The 21363-nt window shown below is 36.0% G+C and overlaps 1 pseudogene; it reads left to right on the forward strand.

The window, feature by feature from the left end:
* The first annotated feature begins 487 nt into the window (after positions 1-487).
* LOC131038444 (protein NRT1/ PTR FAMILY 5.10-like) overlaps positions 488-21363 on the forward strand; it is a 32001-nt pseudogene continuing 11125 nt past the window's right edge.

Raw genomic sequence — 21363 nt, forward strand, 5'->3', positions numbered from 1 at the left:
GTATTGACGAATGAAGTTTTGGTAATGATCTATCCTTGTATTCAAGAGTTTTGAATTGTAATATGTTTTCAATAATGAAAGAATTGTTATATGTTATGAGTTTTGGTTTGTAGCATAGAGTCTCTACTTTGTTAACAACATTTGTGTATTGAGTTGTGTATTGAAGTTTGAGGGCAAGGTAGTTTTTTAACTAAATTAGTGGTATCAGAGTGAGTGTTCCTAACTGTGCAAGTAGATTGTTGATTGTGAGGTATCTTAAAACCAAGACTTGAGGGTAGAGTTGTGAGGAGAGGTCCTTGAACAAGTGAACAGATCATCAAATGTAAGGTACTTTACATTGGATTTCTTGAAGTGGATTAAAGGAATTGTATCTTTTGTGTACAATTAGAAGTGTGATTGGAGGCTACTTGCCCTAGGACCTGAGGGTGAAGAGTTTGTGGAAAGTAAAAAAAAATGACACAGGAAAGGAAATATTTTTTTCATAACTATGTATGTAGGTGAACGTGAAGGAGAAAAGATTACAGAAGTACGCTTCAAGGAGAGCACAGAGGGAGAGATAAAAATTGAAATGGCAATGGCCTTTGATAGACCTATTTTTGACAAAGCAATTAATGAAGAAGAAGATAATCTCTTGTTGAAAGAGGCGATACAAAGATTAGAAATATTATGTGAAGGGGAGAAGATAAATGAGAACAAGAAAGAAGAAATTGCAGCAGTGGAGGTAGAGTGGAATGCATTGGTTGCAGGTCCAAGGGATGATAGAGTTACATATCTTGTTGAAGACATGAAAGAAGAGAATGAAGTTGAAGTTGTAGTTAATTGAGGACGTGATAAAGATGACTCGTTGCTAAGAGAGGAGATCGTTTCGGGTGAAGAGAATGAGAAAGAAGATGACTTACCAAATGTAGTTGTAGTTGTAGTGAGAGCTGATGAAGAAGACGTTGCAGCAGAAGAGGTAATTTTTTATGAATCTTGTAATAAAGAATTTGAGATTAATTTGCGTATTGAAGTGAGCGAGAAAGGGGATGGCATAGTGGCAAGGTGGAATATATATGTTGCATATTTGTATGTGGAATTTGTGAAAGGTTGTGCAAGTGAAACTTGGTGGAGGTGGTTCGTTCATGGTGGATTGAAATCCATGAAAGAGGGGAAGAGTGAAGAGGATATTTGGCAAAGAAAGAAACGTGGTGGATGCAAATCCACGAGAGGAGTGAAGAGTGTTAAGAAAAGTCATGGGAGGAGCATGACAATTATTCCAACAAGATGCTCGAAGAAGAGGAAAAAGAACTAATTTCATGTGCAATTGTCACATCGATGGAGTTTGCTACAGATTGTTTGCAATCTCAAAGGGCGATTCTATCACTCAACTCCACTTTTGTGAGCCTGTGCACACAAAGTTTCTACAAGGTGCATCTGATGTAGGAGCATATTGTATTTTACCAGTCATGCCAAAACGGGAGCTTTGGAAGAAAGTTTGGACATCCAATAATACATGCCGGAGTGAGAATAATCCCATAACCGTCGCCACATACAAAGCGGTGAAGAAATGAAATGCCACTAATTTGAAAAAGTTTGCATTAAATTGTGGTAGAACAATTAAAAGATGGAAGAGCATGCATCGAGGGGAATGGGAGTTGAAGTAACACACATAGGATAACATATTTAAAATATTAAAATAAATATATAAATTGAGGAGGAGGCAACAACCCAGGAGGGAGGGGGGAAGTTGTGACCAAGAAGAAATTCAGTCAAGAGAATGTGGGGAGGATGGGGAAGCAGTGGCCAAGGGAAGATGGATTAGAATTAGCTACATAGTAGAGGGTGATGAGAAATTTTGTGAGTGAAAGTGTGGATTGTAGTTGTAAGAAGTTCTTGGGCATTGACGAAGGGAGTTTTGCACGAGTTTTGGTAATGATCACTCTGTATTCATAGAGTTTTGAATTGTAATTTGCTTTCAATAATGAAAGAATTGTTATATTTTATGAGTCTTGGTTAGTAGTAGAGAGTCTTCTATGTTAACAACATTTGTTTGTTGAGTTGTGTATCGAAGTTTGAGAGCAGGGTATGTGTAGGATCATGGTGTGCCAAAACAGGCCCTTAAGTGGCAATGAAATTTCAGAAAATCAGAGTTATGCAACTTGCCATGAAAATTTGAATAAGTTGTGAACATTATTTTTAAAATATGTAAGAAGAGAATATATAGAAAATTGAATTTAGTTTCTAAGCTACTAGTTTTTTTTTGGAAAAAAAAAAAATCCTATATGATGAAAATTTCAAATTCCAATGCAGTGGTACTAAAATTTCAGGAAAAAGATAAGAAGTAGACGTATGTCTGACCGCCCTAATCACAATCAAATCATAATATTTTTTTATAATATTTATAATATAAGTATTAGACTCATGGCCGAATGTGACACATATATTTTATTTTTATTTTTTATAAAGTAAATAAATAATTTTCTAAATTTTTTACTACAACTTTTCAGAAATTTAGAAACTCCTACGTTTGAGCACCTTAACTTGGTCAAAACCTTATGAAATTTAATTTTTTTAAAATTTTTCCTTATAGTAGACGAAGCATATGATGTGATGCATGTTTTGGATTCAAAAAATGTTATACTGTTTGAAAGTTATGAGTGTTTTTCAATCAGTCTATCAATTAGGACTATTGTTAGAATTCAATTAGAAAATAAATAATAATTATTTATTAAAGTCAAAATAAGACAAGCCTTATATTGTTGGAAAGTTGAGAACGTCCTTAAAAAACCCTTTTCATTTTATCAAATTTGGCTACAAAAAAAGTCGTCAACCACCAGTGTAAAGTCTGGAAAATCAAGGAATACTGAAAAACACGTTTTTTCAGTTGACTTTCTAGGCTTGTCACTTCCAAGCGAAATCCCAAAGCATTCTTGAGCTGTATTTTGAAATTTGAAAAATTTACAACACAAATCGGATATCCGATATTATTGGTTATCCGATTTTAATAAGTAAATTCACTAACTAAATTTGCACATAATTAATCTAATGTTTATTAATATATTAATATATAATATTTTAATATATTAATTTATAAATAAATTAGTATATGATATTAGGGAGAGGGAGGGGGGAGCGGGAGAGAGAGAGAGAGAGAGAGGGAAGGAGAGGGAAGAGAGAGAGAGAGAGAGAGAGATATTAAGACACCAAATTGTGTCGTTATGGGTCATATGGTGTCCCAAGCGGTTGTAGGACACAATATGACCCCTTAGGACACCATAGGATCCATAATGACCCAATATGGTGTCATCAGGGGTCATATTGTGTCCTAAGGGGTCATATGACACAATATGACTCATAACGACACAATTTGGTGTCTTAAGGGGTCATATAGTGTCCTAAGGGGTTGTAGGACACAATATTACCCCTTAGGACACCATAGGACCCATAATGACCCAATATGGTGTCTTAAGGGGTCATATGGTGTCCTAAAGGGTCGTAGGACACCATATGACCCCTATGGACACCATAGGACCCTTATGACACCATATGGTGTCCTAAGGGGTCGTAGGACACAATATGACCCCTTAAGACACCATAGGACCCATAGCGACTCAATATGGTGTCTTAAGGGGTCATATGGTGTCCTAAGGGGTCGTAGGACACCAAATGACCCCTATGGACACCATAGGACCCCTTATGACACCATATATGGTGTCATTAGGGGTCATATGGTGTCCTAAGGGGTCGTAGGACATAATATGACCCCTGAGGACACCATAGAACCCATAACGACCCAATATGGTGTTATAATGGGTCGTATGGTGTCCTAAGGGTTCATGGGACACCATATGACCCCTAAGGACAACATACGACTCCTTATGACACCATATGGTGTCGTTAGGGGTCATATGGTGTCCATAGGGGTCATACGGGTCATATGGTGTCCTAAGGGGTCTTAGGACACAATATGACCCCTTAGGACACCATAGGCTCCAAAGCGACCCAATATGGTGTCATAAGGGGTCATATTGTGTCCTAAGGGGTCATATGACACAATATGACCCATTATGACACAATATGACCCATAACAACCCAATATGGTGTCATAAGGGGTCATATGGTGTCCTAAGGGGTCCTAGGACACCATAGGACCCCTTATGACACCATATGACCCATTATGACACCATATTGGGTCGTTATGGGTCATATTATGTCATATGACCCCTTAGGACACCATAGGACCCAAAACGACCCAATATGGTGTAATAAAGGGTCATATTGTGTCAGAAGGGGTCATATGACACAATATGACCCATAACAACCAAATATGGTGTCTTAAGGGGTCATATGGTGTCCTAATGGGTCGTAGGACACCATATGACCCCTATGGACACCATAGGACCCCTTATGACTCATAACGACACAATATGACCCATCTCTCTCCCTCTCCCCTAATCTCTCTCTCTCTCTCTCTCTCTCTCTCTCTTGTTAGGTCCCAGAGACAACTGAGAGCGGGGGGTGAATCAGTTGTCAAATAAATTCAAACCAAAACAACTTAACCAACTTATTTCTTAATACCGGTAAACCGGTCTTTTATACCAGTGGATAGTTTTAACAGATAATTGCAATACCGGTAAAGATTAATGCATGAAACAAAAAGACAAAGTCATCCACAACACTTAACACCAATATTTGTACGTGGAAACCCTGTAAGGGGAAAAACCACAGTGGGAAACCTTACCCACAATCAGATGATACTACTGCAGATAGTAAGCATATACAAATAGAGTCTGCACATGCAGAAAGGCCAAGCACTTAGAGCTCACTGCTCAAACACAAAATAGGAGTCACACTGACTACAATTGGATGGTTAAATCCAATAAGAATGTACTGCTCAAAATAGCATTTTCATATGTTGGATTCAGTACCAGTGTAGTTTTGATATGCTTTCACAAAAACCTTGCTTCACCTTCAAATGATGTCTACATGTATAGCTTGCTTATTCTCACATATAACTTCTCACAATTCTTCTTCGCATTCCACATTTGATCTTACAAATAAGATCTTATATTTATATCATACCCTAGGACCAATTTTAGTAGGTCGGCTCTAAAGGATATTACAATAAAATCAATTTACAAATAAATTAATGCCCGATGCAATAACTAATTCAACATATCGGCTTAATGCATTTACAATAATAATAAATCATCTCCATAGCATGCCATGCTGATCTGGAAAAGATAAACCTGTCGATGTATAACCTGGACCTATTTGCCGGTAACAACAAATATGCAAATATGAATATACCAATAATCAAATCTCCAAGACAAAGTGTCCAAATGATGTCTTCGACATAACCAAGTGTTTTCCATGCCATTCCAAGTGTCGGTGATCATTATATCCTATTGGTGTACCAGATACCAGTGACTGTGCATGAGTCATTTGCTTGCCGATGAATGTTGTTGATTCTCCAAAGTGCCAAAGTTGATAAGTGTTAGTAGGTGTTGACATTAATGAAAAAACCATACCAAAATACCAACAATCTCCCCCTTTGGCATTGATGGCTACACAAGATGGAAAATCTATCAAAGTGCCAAAACAGAAATGCCAAATACCAAAATATCAACAATTACCAAAATATAAGTAATCTCTCCCAAAGTAACAATCTCTCCCCCTGAGAGTGATATGTGTTTCCTTGTGTTTTTCCATACCAATCTCTCCCCCTTTGACATCAAATGCCAAAGTTACTATAAAACCAAGTTCATATACAAAATACCAACCAATTTAGTATACCAACTACTCCCCCTAAGAAGTAGCTTCCTCACCAAAGCCGGAGTAAAAGATTTCTCTATTAATTCTGCCAGTTGATGACGAACATCAACTCTCTAAGTATCTACCAGTGGGGGTATGACCCCAAGCTGATCTCTAAGATATTCAAAAGTCTCCTTAGGCAGAGGTTTAGTGAAAATATCTGCAATTTGCTCTTTAATATTCATGTAAACTAGTTTTATTTCTTTTGCTTCAACATTTTCCCTTAGAAAATTCAATTTGATAGAAACATGTTTGGTTTTAGAATGTAGTACCGGATTCTTAGATATATCAATTGTTGCAGTGTTATCACAATAGATAGTTATAGGCTCCTTGCATTTTACCTTTATATCTTTCAACATTTTCTTAAGCCATAGTATTTGTGTACAGTTAGTTGTTGCTGCAACATATTCTGATTCTGCTGTTGATAAGGATGTACAACTTTGTTTCTTACTCAACCAAGAAACTAGTCTGTTTCTAAGAAAAAATGCTTCGTCGGTGGTCCTTTTTCTATCATCCACATCTCCTGCCCAATTTGAATCTATGTATGCACATAATTCAAAGTTTTCATCTCTAGGATACCATAATCCAAGATTTGTAGTGCCTTGTAAGTACCGGAAAATCCTTTTTACTGCTGATTCATGATTTTCTCTAAGATTACTCTGAAATCTTGAAACAATACATACTGCATTCATGATATCAGGTCTGGTTTGTGTCAAATACAGTAAACCTCCTATCATAGATTTGTACCTAGTTGGATTAACAGGTGTAGATTCATCCCTTAGTGATAGTTTGTCACTTGTAGTTATAGGTGTGCTTACCGGTTTAGAGTTCTCCATCCCAAATTTCCTTAGTAACTCCTTTAAGTACTTGGATTGACTCAAGAATATACCTTTGTCAGTCTGAGAAATCTGCAATCCTAAAAAGAATTTTATTTCTCCAATCATAGACATTTCAAATTCTTGCTGCATTTCAATAGAAAATTATTTACATAATCCATCTTCTCCTCCAAAGATTATATCATCAACAAAAACTTCTATAACCAAGATGTCATCATTAGTCACTTTATAATATAAGTTGCTATCAGCATTACCTTTAGAAAAACCAATCTTCAAAAGATACTTATCCAATCTAGCATACCAAGCTCTTGGAGCTTGCTTCAATCCATACAAAGCTTTCCTTAACCTACAAACCATATCTTTGTTATCTGTCAAAGAAAATCCATCAAGTTGTTCAATGTAAACTTCTTCAAGATCTCCATTCAGAAATGCACATTTAATATCCATTTGATATACTTTGTAGTTCTTATGTGCTGCAAAAGCCAAAAATAATCTGACTGCCTCAATTCTGGCTACTAGTGCAAAGGTCTCATTATAATCAATTCCTTCTTTCTAAGAATATCCCTTACACACTAGTCTTGCTTTATTTTTTATTACCTTACCATCTTCATTAAGTTTGTTTCTGAATACCCATTTGGTTCCAATTACATTTTTATCTTTAGGTCGGGGAACTAATGTCCAAGTGTTATTCTTCTCAATTTATTCTAATTCTTCTTCCATACCTTTAGTCCAATCTTTATCTTCACATGCCTCATTAACTGATGATGGTTCAATTGTAGAAATAAGACATACCTCTTCATTTTCCAATCTTCCTCTTGTCATAACTCCTTTATACTTATTTCCAATTATCTGATCTTCAGAATGATTCAGTCTTACATACCGGGGTGTCTTTGTTTGCTGTTGTTCCTTAGTTACTATGGAATTTTCAGATGATACCAGTGTAACTGGATCTTCATTCTGTACTGGTGGATTCAATGTAGGTTCATTTGTTAGAATTTCTGTTGCCGGTTCAAAATCTATATACCTTGAAGTTCCTCTAAATTGTTCATCAATCTTCACATTTGTACTCTCAACAATTTTCTGCAATCTTTTGTTAAAACATCTATATGCTTTACTCTTAGATGAATAACCAAGAAATATTCCTTCATCACTTCTAGGATCAAATTTCCCAATATACTCATCTCTTCTAATATAGCATTTACTTCCAAATATTCTGAAATATTTAAGAGTAGGAGTAATACCAAACCATAGTTCATGAGGAGTCTTACCGATTTCACCTTTGATGTGAACTTTGTTGAATGTATAGACCGTTGTACTTACTGCCTCTCTCCAATATACATGTGGTAGGTTTGCTTCGAATAACATATTTCTAGCTGCATCCAAGACAGTTCTATTTTTTCTTTCAACAACTCCGTTTTGTTGTGGTGTCTGAGGTGTTGATAGCTGTCTTCTGATTCCATTCACTTCACAGAATGCATTAAATTCCTTAGATGTAAATTCTCCTCCTTGATATGATCTTAGACATTTGATTTTCTTACCAGTTTCATTTTCTACCATTGCTTTGAACAGTTTGAACTTCCCAAGTGCTTCTGATTTTTCTTTGAGAAAAGTAACCCAACACATTCTAGAATAGTCATCAATGATTAGCATGAAATATCTATCACCTTGTAAACTTTTAGTTCTAGCTGGACCACATAAATCAGTGTGAATTAAGTTAAGAGCATTATTAGATTTTTTTGGAATACTTTTGAAGGTGGCTCTAACTTGTTTTCCAAATTGACATTCCTTACATACTGTATTGTGAGGTTTGACAATTTTAGGTAAATCTCTAACTGCCTTAGTAGTACTGATTTTTACCATGCAATCAAAGTTTACATGATAGAGTCTCTTATGCCATAACCAACTTTCATCAATATGTGCAATCAATCATGTCTTTTCACTGTTATTCAAATGAAAGATATTACCTCTAGTTTGATTACCGGTTGCAATTTCTAAACCAGTTCTATTCATGATTTTGCATTTTCCATTTTTGAATTGTAGCTAAAATCCTTTTTCAACTAATTGACCAACACTCAAAAGATTATGCTTTAAAACTTCAACATAGTAAACATTGTCAGTATTATGCTTTCCATCAAGAGATATTGTACCTTTACCTTTGATCAAACAAGCTTTATCATCTCCCAATCTCACTAGACCTCCATTATATTCTTGAAAGTTCAATAATTTACTTTTATCTCATGTCATATAATGTGAGCATCCCAAATCAATGATCCATTCATCCTTTACTTCAACTTTAGCTTCCAAGGCCTGCTCTACCGGTTGAATGGTAGGTGACAGTTGGTGTTTTGTTATAGCAACAAAAACCCATCCATTGTCTGTCGGATCCTCATCAGAATTATCAGTCACTCCTTCATCAGCAAGATAACAAGATTTGTCTTTATTCTTCCTAAATCTATACTTTTGATATTTAGGGTTAGGCTTGTATGTTCTTCTAGCTTCTTCTCTTAGTATAGCATGTCTATTAGGGCATCTTGAAGCCATGTGACCAATCTTATTACAGTTAAAACATTTAAAGGGTGCTTTACCTTCATACTTACTTCCAACTGGACCTTTAGGCATTTTCCTTGCAAATAGTGCTTCAAGTTCTTCATTTTCTTTCCTGCTTTCTTTGAGTTCTCTTGCATAAAAGGCTTTCCAATCAGATTTGTCAAATGATGATGCAGATGATGTTGACGCTTTAAAGGCTAAATCTATCTTTATAGTAGCAACAAGACCAAATTCCTCAATTTCAAAGGCTGGAAGTTTTCCAATCAATGTATCTCTAGTTACTGATGTATTAGGCATTGTTCTTAACTCATTTATAGCAGTGGCTTTCATTTTATATGTCGGTGGCAATCCTCTTAAAACTTTTGAAACAACTTCATCTTCACTTAAGGTTCCTCCACAACATTTAATACCCAAAACAATTTCATTACCTCTTTCCATAAAAGTAGAAATCCTTTCATCTTCTTCCATTTTCAGATTTTCATACCTGACCTGGAAGCTTTCAAGCTTTGCAATTTTGACTGTGGAATCTCCTTCATTTAGTGTTTCCAAATGATCTCAAATAGCTTTAGCAGTGGACCTATCTAATAATGCCATGATTTGCTGATCTGTTAATGCGCTCAAAAGTGCTTCTCTTGCTTTGCAATCATTTTCTTCATCTTTTCCCAAGATAGGTGGATTAGGCTGACCGGGAGTAGGAGCAATATAGCCATTCTTTGTAACTTCCCAGATGTCCTTTCCAATGCAATTTAATGTGTCTCCATTTTGATCTTCCATATGCCATAGTTGGTTCCATCAAGTTTAGGATTGTCCTTCCTAATATAGTTAGTAGACATTGGATCTCCTCAAGCTGTTAAACTTTTGCAAAAGAGGACTAGGCTCTGATACCAATTGTTAGGTCCCAAAGACAACTGAGAGGGGAGGGGAGTGAATCAGTTGTCAAATAAATTCAAACCAAAACAACTTAACCAACTTATTGCTTAATACCAGTAAACCAGTCTTTTATACCGGTGGACAGTTTTAACATATAATTGCAATACTGGTAAAGATTAATGCATGAAACCAAAAGACAAAGTCATCCACAACACTTAACACCAATATTTGTACGTGGAAACCCTGTAAGGTGAAAAACCACGGTGGGAAACCTTACCCACAATCAGATGATACTACTGCAGATAGTAAGTGTATACAAATGGGGTCTGCACATGCAGAAAGGCCAAGTGCCTAGAGCTCACTGCTCAAACACAAAATAGGAGTCACACTGACTACAATTGGATGGTTAAATCCAATAAGAATGTACTGCTCAAAATAGCATCTTCATATGCTGGATTTAGTACCGGTGTAGTTCTGATATGCTTTCACAAAAACCTTGCTTCACCTTCTGTTGGCATATGCACACTCCAATGAGACATTGTATGTGATTGAAGGTTTTGTCACTGATGGCAACCTTGCAATCCTATGGCACGGACAAAGGCATTATACCGGCATCAGCAGATCACACTCTACACCAGCACCGGCACAAAGAAAAGAAGTATACCGGCACAAAAGCCGACAGGATTTTGTTATATTATATTTTGTTTATTATTGTAAAAACTTTGTAAGCCGACTTGGCAAATTGTAAAATGACTCTTATATATAAAAGAGATCATTGTAGACATTTGGAAGTGTGTGAGAGAGCATTAAGGAAAACTATTAGGTAGACCTATTATGCGAAATATAGGCCAAGGGTTTATGTAAGAAGCAGAGCAGCAACCAGTACTGGATCAATTGTTCTGAGTTGAGTCAAGATGAAATGTATTACCTCTTGTTTGAGTCCTGGTAGTAGCCAACTTTCCATGTTTGTCATGAACCTTGACAATTCCTTTCTGAAATTCTATTCAGTATCCTATATTGTTTAGTTGTGCTACACTCAACAAATTGTATTTCAGACCTTCAACCCAATATACATCATCACATTTAGCATTGTCAAGAAGTGTGATAGATACTTTACCTTTCATAGGACATGGTGCATCATTACCAAATCTTACATAACCTCCATCATAATCTTCTAATTTAACAAACTTGTGTTTATCACCTGTCATGTGATGTGAGCATCCACTATCTATGATCCAAGAATCATTATTATTTATGTGTGATATTAAGGCTTTTTCGTCATACCTTTCTTCATCTGATCCATCTTTGATAGACACATATACAACTTCCTCTGTCTCAGTCCCATCAAATTGATCATCATTGGATTCCTCACCAACTACTAGGCATGTCTTTCTATCTCTCCTTCTGAAGTCTCGGTGCCCTCTGTATTGGTTGTCTTTCTGTCTATCATCTTGGTATTCTCTCTTTTTAGTAGATTCTTTGTTAGGACAGTTTGAAGCCATATGTCCAATTTTATCACAGTTAAAATATTTCAAAGGTAACTTTCCTTTATACTTACCTTTGCCTCTCAGTAACCTTCTGGCCAATAATGCTTCAAACTCTTCTTGCTTTCTGATTTCCTCATAGAGTTTGTGTACTTCTTCCATGTTTTTGTGAAATCTCTCACTTGCTCCACTGTGATTTCTTTCAACATACTTATACATTCTATCATTGTAATCATTAGATTCATCAAGATGAAAAGAATTGAATGCAGATTCAACTTTGTTAACCGAAGACCCACTATTATCAAAATTACTCAACTCAAAAGCATGTAGCTTACAAAGAAAAGAAGTATACCGGCACAAAAGCCGACAGGATTTTGTTATATTATATTTTGTTTATTATTGTAAAAACTTTGTAAGCCGACTTGGCAAATTGTAAAATGACTCTTATATATAAAAGAGATCATTGTAGACATTTGGAAGTGTGTGAGAGAGCATTAAGGAAAACTATTAGGTAGACCTATTATGCGAAATATAGGCCAAGGGTTTATGTAAGAAGCAGAGCAGCAACCGGTACTGGATCAAGCATTATAGATGCTATTGTAAAGCAGTACAAGATATTGGATTTGTATAATCCTCATTGTAAGTTAGTGAGACTTCCCATTGAGCAGTGAGCTCTAGGCAGTTGGCTTTCCTACACCCTATTGTAAGTAATATTCTCTTATTGGCCAGTGAGTGAATATTGTGGGTCACAAATCCCACCGAGGTTTTTCCCACATCGGGTTTCCTTGTTAAAACCTTGTGTTATGGTGTGCTTTTCATGTGGATGTTCTTAATTCTGTTTATTGCATTATTTCTTGCATACCGGTACACTATTATAATATGTTCTGCATGTTTTAATTCAAGAAATTCTACTCACCGGTTAAATATTGATTCACCCCTCCCTCTCAATATTTGTGAGATTCCTAACAATTGGTATCAGAGATTGGTCCTCTATTTTCAGAAGCCTAACAACTTGAGGAAGATCTTGACACTGGTAAAGATGGAGAATCTGATGAAGCAACTTGAAGGAGGTCTTTCAGACTTTGATGCAAAGAAATTGAAAAATATCAAACTAGAAGATGATTTAAGGGCAGCTCAGGATATCATTCAGGCACTCCAAGAAAATTTTACTATTGGAAGAAATAAGAGAAGAGAACTTTGTGAAAAATTGCAAAATGAGAATGATGAAAAGGAATCACTTAATGATATGATAAGAAAGTTGAAACAAGAGAACATGACAACAAAGAATGAGATGAAGGATATGACTATGAGATTTTGCAAAGAGATTGAGGATAGGAAGAAGAATGAAGAAGAATTGACCAGAAGACTAAGTGATGTAGCAAATGAGAACAAAAGACTTAGCTATGAAAATGACATGTTGAAGACAGATCTGATGCATACTCAGAATGACTCAAATGAACTCATGAGACAGAAAGAAGTCTTAGAAAGAGAACTAGAAACTGCAAATCAACATAAAGAAAAATTCAAGAAAAGTTTAGAGGAACTTGGCACCTTGCTGAAGAATAAAAAACCTAAAGGTGAAACTTCTGGAATTGGCTTTGAAGTTGGTGAAAGCTCTGGTACTGCAAATACTTAGGATCACAGCAAACTAATAAGACAACCTAATGCTTATAAATTCAATGGAAAATGCTTTAACTGTAATAAGTATGGTCATAGAGCAAATGAATGTAGATCTAGAAATTATCAGAATATCAACACACCCACCGGTCAATGTTCTAAATGTAACAAAGTTGGTCACAACTCTAAAAATTACAGAATGAATGTGAGATGTTATGTTTGTGGAAGATTTGGACATTTATCTAATCAATGCAGAACACAAAACGGCATAGGTTATGGGAAAGCTATTCAGAAGAATAATGTAACTTGTTATGCATGTAACAAGATTGGGCATATTGCAAAATTCTGTAGAAGTAAAGGAACACTAGTAGACAACAAAAGTTCTAGCTTGAAAGGTAAAGAAAAAGTTGAAGAGGTTAAGCAAGAATTCTCAAAACAATGGATTAGAAAAGCTGATCTAAATATTGGGAATACTCGTCCACCGGTAGAACAAATCAATGCTTCACTGGAAGGACAAAGTGATGCTTCACCGGTAGGACAAAGCAGTGCTCCACCAGCAGGAAGTTCTTCATCTAATTGAAGAAAGTTTCCTTGAGGGTTTGGCACTCTAATGACACATGTGCTATTATTCCCTCGGTTGAGAGATAAGAAGTTGGAAATTATTTTTTTTGGCAGATAATGTTAAGTGAATACTTAACCGGCATGCATTTAATGTGGTAGATGGCAAAAAGACACTATAAAATTGAGGTTTTGGCTCCATTCCATTTCACCGAGATTTCAAACCTACGAAGAGTGCGAAGATTCCGAGCTAAGGCATTTTGAGCAAGAGGCAAGAACACTCCAAGCATTCATCCATCCCAAAAGCAGTAAAAGGTATTTTATCATGGCATCCACCTCTGCAATTGAATATATAGCAAACCCTACTATTGTCAAAGTGATAAAAAGACCTAGGCCCGTATTTCAGTTAGTTCCCAAGGTAGAAAAGAAAGATGATACCTTAGGTTCTTTTTCTCAAATTCCCAAGGGAGTTGTCTATGCTGAAGACCCCAGAATTTACATCCACTGCAACATTGAGGAACTAGGAGATGAAGAGATTAAAACGATGTTGAAAACTGTGATATGTGATAAAACCGGCAATGTAAAAGATGAACATAAGATCATTAAAACCCTAGTATTTATAGAGATCCTTAGCATTCCTGAATTCCCTAAGGATGTGGTTAGGATAGTCTTAAGCAGGGTACATGGTGAATTTTTCTAGTTAGATGCAGTCCACAAAATCACTAAGGAAGTTGTGAAAGTCGTCACAGGGTTACCGACCACCAGTAAGAGGCCAGATAAAACCAAGAAGGTATCCAATGACCTAGTTACAAACCTAACTGGTGCAACATTCGACAAAAGGTCCCTAAGAGTTAATGATGTAATAGACATTAATGTGAGATTTATCAACATGATATTAGGGTACAAAGCTACTCATGCAAATAGATTCAATTCAGTTTCAAGTTTATGCATTAAGAGTGCTTATGATATGGTCACAGATAATGCAAAGATTGATATATGTGAGTGGTTAAAGGATGAATTAATTGACAACCTTGGAAAGATTAAGAAGGACAAGAAAGGAACTTTCAGGTTTGGAAATTTGTTAGTATGTCTGATGCTACATATAACCAAACAGGTTCCCGGTATAGGCTACAAAGAACTTGGATATGATATACCGGTAGGTAAACAATTAACAGAACTATTCAATAACATGGGAGAAAACAAAGAAAACAATATTCATGACTTCTTTCAAGCATTAAAGGCCAAAATGAAGAAAAGAATCAGGTTATCACAAAAGATTGTCGACAAATACAAAGATGAAATATGCTTTGTAATCAAGAAGGATGAAATCTAGATGGAAGCAGTCATCCTTAGGACAGTTTGGGTAACCGAGATAGGCTATGAAACAGATGATCATATAATTGAAACATATGCTAAAGCACTTCTAGAAGCCCCCGGAGAACCTAAGGAAGAAATATTTGGTAGTGCAGAAACTATTGAAAGCCAAATACAATCAAAGAAAAGACTGAAAAAGGTTGAGGCAGTTGTAAGGAAAGGTTCCAGACAAGCAAAGGCCATCAAAGAAGATGTGTTGAAGAAAACCGGTATAACAGAGGATGAGTTAGCAGCTCCACAACCTGAAACTCACCTATCACCGGTAGGTACGTCTTCGGGGAGTGACATGCCTGCAACTTTCAAAAGAGTTGTAAGGAAAAGAGATCCCTCACTAGCAACCACACCCTCACCCAGGAGGACAAGACGAAAACAACAAGCAGTGAGATCTCCAGTAAGAAAGGCTACACCAAAGAAGAAGAAACTGACACCCAAAAAGAAGAAGAGAACAAACAAAGACTTGGCCCCTCTTGATATACTGTTGAATGAAATTACAGAGGAAGGTAAATTGAAAAATATAGAGAAAATATATGACACTTTAATAGTTGATGAAAAAGAACAAGTTGAAAATAGTGTTATATTGCATATGGATATGTATAAGAAGTTTTTGATGGAAGTAGTAAATGAAATTCCAGATGAACTATTTAAAAGATTGGAAGCAAGAAGACAAGCAGTAATAGAACTGGACAAGAAAATAAAGATTGAAAAGCTACTTGTTGTTTATCCAGTAAATTCACCCAAAGAAATTGATGACCTAATTGCTCAAGCCAACCGGTCAGTATTTTCCACTGCACACCGGCACATTGCTTTAATGGTTGGAAGAGTTAATGAGGTGACTGAGGAAACAGAAAATGGATGGGATATATTCCTAGTTGAAAAAGAAAAACAAGAAGAATACAGGAACCCCAAACCCATAAAACTTTACCAGAAAGATAGAGACAAGGGTAGAGGTAAAATTGGTGGACCACCTAGTATCAAGGTTAGAGACAACTTACCCCCACCTCCTTTGATTACTCCACCGGTAAAAACAATAGCTACAGAAGATCAACTGACAACTGAGAGTATGGATGTAGAAGATGGTAATCCTAATCCTGAAGTCTTATATATTGTGGATGTTGATACTCAAAAGATCAACATAGTGGTAGACAAAGATACAGTTGATAAGACTGACATGGCTAGTGAGCCTCCGATAGCTAAGCAAACTGAAAACACATAGGAGAAACCGATAGATAACAAAGAACAAAAGGTAGAGACTCAGACTTAGACTGAGACAATACAACAAATAGAAAAACAAACAGAGCAAAAGGCTCCGGAACAGGAACAACAACAACTGCAACATGAACATAAGGAAACAGTGCCACCGGCAACTGGAGAAATAGAAAAACCATTGCTTAAAGAAATGCAGACACAAACAGACCTATCAGAGGTCAATACAAGCTTGGTTACTTCTACTGACGGTACTCAAAATGTTGGTTCATCATCAGGCTACAAATCAACTAATGTGACTGAGGTACTATTAGATTCAATCAAAAAGATAACAGACTACAGCTCACAAGCTTACAAGGCAATTGATGATACCATACCAATTTTGAAGGTAATTGCTCCTAACTGTAATATAGACAATAAAGATTATTTAGGACAACTTGATACACTATGTAAATACATCACATAAAACATTGAGAAAATAAAGGAAGAGTCATTGAAAGATAAAGTAGAAATTGAAAAACAGAAATTCTTTGATGAGCAAATAAAGAAGTGTAACAGAGATTTTGACACACTTCTATCGGAATTGTGTAATTTATTGAAAGAGTACAAAACTCTGTACAAAGACACCTGTAAGAAAAAAATTTTGACTGTAGATATAGACAAAAAGATGAGCAAGGTACAGGATGAGATCAATAAACTTGTAGATAATTTTGTTAACTCACCTGATACACTATCAGTTTTTGAGGAGAAGATAACAAATTTTGAAGAAGATTTACTTAAATTGGAAAGAGAGAGAGAGAAAGAATAGTGAATAAGGCAAAACATTTGAGATTAAAACTAAGTCCAAGATTGGACTATCTAGCATCACTACAGAAGGAAGTATCTGAGGCACTAATACAGGGACAGAAAACATTGGCAGAGCATTTGCAGCATCTCACCGGTACAGTGAAGAGAACAGAGACAACAATAAAGGATAGCAAGAAGTTTATGGATAGTATAAACTTGATTTTGGGAGATCTTTTTCAAATTGTAACTACCCAGTTACAAGGTTGAAACTACAAACTCTATTGACATCTTGACAACCTTTGTCATTGATGCCAAAGGGGGAGTAGTGGGATGAGAAAATTCAATATCATAGGAATCATATGCTCAAGGGGAGCACACACATTTTTGGTAACATTTTTGAACTTCACATTTTTGGATACATTTTTGAAATTTCTCATGAGTGTTGCCATCAATACCAAAGGGGGAGATTGTTGGCATATGCACACTCCAATGAGACATTGTATGTGATTGAAGGTTTTGTCATTGATGGCAACCTTGCAATCCTATGGCACCGGCAAAGGCATTATACCGGCATCAGCAGATCACACTCTACACCAGCACTCAGGACACCGACATCGGCACAAAGAAAAGAAGTATACCGGCATAGAAGCCGACATGATTTTGTTATATTATATTTTGTTTATTATTGTAAAAACTTTGTAAGCCAACTTGGCAAATTGTAAAATGACTCTTATATATAAAAGAGATCAGTGTAGACATTTGGAAGTGTGTGAGAGAGCATCAAGGAAAATTATTAGGCAGACCTATTATGTGAAATATAGGCCAAGGGTTTGTGTATGAAGAAAAGCAGCAACTGGTACTGGATCAGGCATTATAGATGCTATTGTAAAGCAGTACAAGATATTGGATTTGTATAATCCTCATTGTAAGTCAGTGAGACTTCCCATTGAGCAGTGAGCTCTAGGTAGTTGGCCTTCCTACATGTGCAGGCCCCTATTGTAAGTAATATTCTCTTATTGGCCAATGAGTGAATATTGTGGGTTATAAATCCCACTGAAGTTTTTCTCACACCGGGTTTCCTCATTAAAACCTTGTGTTATGGTGTGCTTTTCACGTGGATGTTCTTAATTCTGTTTATTGCATTATTTCTTGCATACCGGTACACTATTATAATATGTTCTGCATGTTTTAATTCAAGAAATTCTACTCACCGGTTAAATACTGATTCACCCCCCCTCTCAGTATTTGTGGGATTCCTAACACCTTCAAATGATGTCTGCGTGTATAGCTCTGCTTATTCTCGCATATACCTCCTCACAATTCTTCTTCACATTCCACATTCGATCTTACAAATAAGATCTTACATTTATATCATAACCTAGGACCAATTTTAGTAGGTCAGCTCTAAAGGATATTACAATAAAATCAATTTACAAATAAATTAATGCCTGATGCAATAACCGATTCAACATGTTGGCTTAATGCATTTACAATAATAATAAATCATCTCCATAGCGTGCCATGTTGATTTGGAAAAGATAAACTTGTTAGTGTATAACCTGGCCCTATTTGCCGGTAACAACAAATATGCAAATACGAATATACCAATAATCAAATCTCCAAGACAAAGTGTCCAAACGATGTCTTCGACATAACCAAGTGTTTTTCATGCCATTCCAAGTGTCGATGATCATTATATCCTGTCGGTGTACCAGATACTGATGACTGTGCATGAGTCATTTGCTTGTTGGTGAATGTTGTTGATTCTCCAAAGTGCTAGAGTTGATAAGTGTTAGTAGGTGTTGACATTAATGACAAAACCATACCAAAATACCAACATCTCTCTCCCCTAATCTCTCTCTCTCTCTCTCTCTCTCTCTCTCTCTCTCTCTCTCTAAAATATGACTAATAAAATCAGATATTGAATTTTATTGGATATCCGATTTCTGTCATTGCCATTAATGTGGCAATAGTTAAAAAAAAGGCGGCAACGGGAAAAAAATTTGGGACCACAAATTTATACATTAAAATTGGATATCCGATTTTTGTAAATAAAAAAGAGCCTTGTGGGCCATTTTGTGGATTCCAATGGCCCACAGTTTGGATATTTTGTTTTCTGTTGATGATCACGAGTTTTCAGACAGGTTGAGACAAATTTGTGCTTTTGGGAGATTCTTAAAGTCAAATCTTACATTGTCAATCATTTAGGAGCATCTGTGTGGAGGTAAATGGGGAGAAGTAGTTGTCGGAAGTCTAAACGCAAAATAAAACTTTCAAATGACCAAATTGAAGTGTATAGAGAAAGAGATAGAGAAGGTCATAGGAGGAGAAGACAAGGTATGTTAAATATTGCTAATGTTACTTCAAGTGAAGAGGAAATTGAATTTGAAAATGTGTCACAAGTTTTGAAAATGAAAATGTAGATTTTGAAAGTGAAAATTTTGAAAATGTTGAAAATGTTGAAAGTGATAATGAAAATGCTCAACATGTGGAAAATTTTGACATAGGAGGTGAAAATGTGGAAAAATTTGACATTGAAGGTGGAATTGCTCAACCAAGTGAGCCATATGTAACACCTAATTACTTTAGAAATGAAGAACCTCTCATGGATGAAAGACAAATTCCAAATCCAAGACCTTCAAGAACCCCAAAATGGTTATTTGAAATCGATGAGAACATTATTGCGAATCTTGAAGGCAAGAGGTCAACAAGAACCGTTCGGTTGTGGGCTACACAACTTTTTGACCAAAATTTTAGCAGTAAGACATTGACCGAGCAATGCCAACTCTTTGTTCAATTGCTAAAGATGATAAAGATGATACCATTGCTAAACAAATTGAAGATTTGTATGAACAAGAAGATGGAGAGAAATTTTATTATTGCCAAAAATCTATTTGACGCTCTCAATTCTATTGGAAAGAATACCAAAGAAAGAGATAAGAGAGCTACTCAAAGAGTGATTACAACCTCCTTAGTAAGCCATCAATTGAGGAAGGCTCATCAAATGAGACAAACTTGTGTTGATTTTAACATAAACCATAAAACTTTGGATAGAGAACCTACACGAAGACAAAGACTTGACGATCCACTTCAACAAGATACATGGTCTTTTGGTGGGAGGCTTCCACGTGTTGATAGAAAGGTGACTGACAATGTGAAGGAGGAGATTCAACAATTTTGGCACTCTAATTCTAGAGTGTCACCCAATGTAAAGGAAGTTTTGAAATTAAGAATTGACAATTGAGACCACACACCGCATCCCAAAAATTTCTTGGAATCAAGCCAAACCATGTTGTATAATGTTTTTTGTGAAGTAGATCCAACTTTGCAAATATCACAAAGGGCCTTTGAATTTTTGAAACCATTTTATTGTGTTCCTCTTAAGATTCACAATACTTGTTGTTGCAAGTACCATGTGGAGTTTTCAATGTACCATGAACTTTTATGTCATATTAGTTCTACGATGCATACTAATGAGATGTTGTAGGAGTGTGGTGCAATGCTATTTTCAAGATCATCAAGAGACTTGCAAGATCTATTTTTATGCCCTAGAGATGATGGCTTCTATTTCTATAGAAATGATTGTTTGAATGAGAAGTGCTCAAAATGTGGTGGGTTGTCAAAGTTTGTTTCATGTTTTCATGGGGGCAACGAACATGAGTTTGGAAAGAATTATGTTGAGAAAAAAAGATATGAGACAGTGGAATATACTTTGAAGAGTGGAGGTGAAGGTTCTAGATGCAAATTAGTCTCAAGAGAAGTGAGTATTGCTGATTTTATTTTGGATTTTAAGGAAAATCTTTTCTACAAGAATGCAAGGCACACCAATAGGTCTCAGTGGTTGGATCAACAATTCAGGATGTGTAAGAACTCTTTCCCGATTGGCACTATTGTATCGGTAGTTGATTTTGCAGAGAACTATACATTGCAACCACAGAATGAAGTATAGTCTTAGTACTACAATTCAGTCTAGATTGCTATTTTTGTTCACATTACATATAGACATGCTCCTGATAGTATAGAAGAGGACAAGAAGATAATAAGGGAGTATCATTTTTATATGAGTGATGATAGATCACACTCCTCCGAGTATGTGCAACATTCTTTCAATTTTTTTTTTGAGTTCTTGCATGAGAAAGATATTGCAATTGATTGACATATCATATGGTCAGATAATTGTACGGGTCAATTCAAGAACTCCTGTATGTTTTATTGGTTGAGTAGAATGCATGTAGAGAGGCGTATATCTCATATTTGGTGTTTTTTGAGGCAGGGAATGGGAAGGGGGAGCATGA

The sequence above is a fragment of the Cryptomeria japonica genome, chromosome 8, assembly GCF_030272615.1.
Source record: "Cryptomeria japonica chromosome 8, Sugi_1.0, whole genome shotgun sequence".
Classification (NCBI taxonomy): domain Eukaryota; kingdom Viridiplantae; phylum Streptophyta; class Pinopsida; order Cupressales; family Cupressaceae; genus Cryptomeria; species Cryptomeria japonica.